The sequence below is a fragment of the Psammomys obesus genome, unplaced genomic scaffold (genome assembly GCF_907164565.1).
Source record: "Psammomys obesus unplaced genomic scaffold, mPsaObe1.curated_primary_1811, whole genome shotgun sequence".
NCBI lineage: Eukaryota > Metazoa > Chordata > Mammalia > Rodentia > Muridae > Psammomys > Psammomys obesus.
The window spans coordinates 45,458-46,903 of NW_026596413.1; positions in this window are offsets into that span (position 1 = coordinate 45,458).

Sequence of the window (1,446 nt, forward strand, 5' to 3'; positions counted from 1 at the left end):
ATCTACTGGCAACTGACTCCCCTAAATTGTCTAGGTGTTCTCAGACATCAAACATGATAAACAAATCATAAATCCTACTCACCCAATTACAAGATGTAACCAAAGGAAGCCATTTCATCACTCTCTCCTTGACACACACACACACACACACACACACACACACACACACACACACAAATTCATGGTTAAACCCTCACCTGGGTCAAGGTCATCCAACAAAATCTCTCCTCAACTACTTAAATGCTTCCTACAGTTTTCTTTCTGCCTCTCCTTCAAATTCATTGCTTAATCACGGTCTGTCTCTCTGCTAATACCATAGTAACAATGCCCTATCCTCTCTAAGGGCTGCTTGTATCCTTGACCATCTAAGTCCCCCTTTAGGAACAAGAGCCAAGTGCTCTCAACGTGTCCACACCACTCCAGCCCCCAAAGAAAACTGTTACAAACTGTCTGTCAGTACCCTCCTCAATCTTCAATTGTTTTAAAATATCTCAATTTAATAATCTACCAGGACACACTTAAAAAAAAAAAAGACTATTTTTATGCAACCAGAGCTTCTCAAATTATATTCTCTCCAACACAACCTGACCCTGCTTTCAGATTACAGTTACTCCCAAATTAACCTTATATAACTAAACTAAATTTTCCTGGCTTCTCGCAAGAACTATGAAACAGATTCCAGATAAGTACTCCTGACAATCAACAGCCTAAATTATCCTGCCTATTGCCTTCTCCAAAGGGTGGGATCTCTTCCCGTTTCCCTGTGCATGGCACTCCTCTTCCCTACTACCAGGATCATGAACCTAACACTTTCAAATGTAAAACTAAGATTGAATTTTGCTTTCTACACTCTTAACTTTGTTCTGGTAGGTTGCAAATCAACCACAGACTACTCTAGCAACTCCTATGCAGTCCCAGCTATTTTCTCAGAATCTATATCCTGATCCAGTGTCACAGGGTACATTTCCCTAGCCACTTGCCCGAGGCTCAGAATTGCATTTATTGGTACTGGCTATTGAAATGCAGTCCATATCAAAATGTTCTTTTAGTGTAAAGTATATTCTAAAGATTTAAGTCCACAGATTCTTATTACATTTTAAAGTGGCTAAAAATTACAATGTCCTATGCAGCTCTTATCATGCTTCTAAGAGCAACCAGGTGTCCTCACATCACCTGGCTCTTCCACATGGATGACCAGGAGCACTCAGTGCAGACCACATGTGTGTCTCCATGACAGATCACTCTCCAGCAAGGAACTGTAAGGCAGACTGGGAGGGGCACTTGAGAACAAACTGGCTGCAGCCAGTTCTATCTCACAGTTGTATCTCACATTTGATATCTACTTTAAACACTAAGATTATAACATTAAATTAGCCATTTTTATGCATTTTTTTTTTTTTACTTTTTCTAATGGACATAATATTGCCTTTTCCTCAGAAAAAGTTA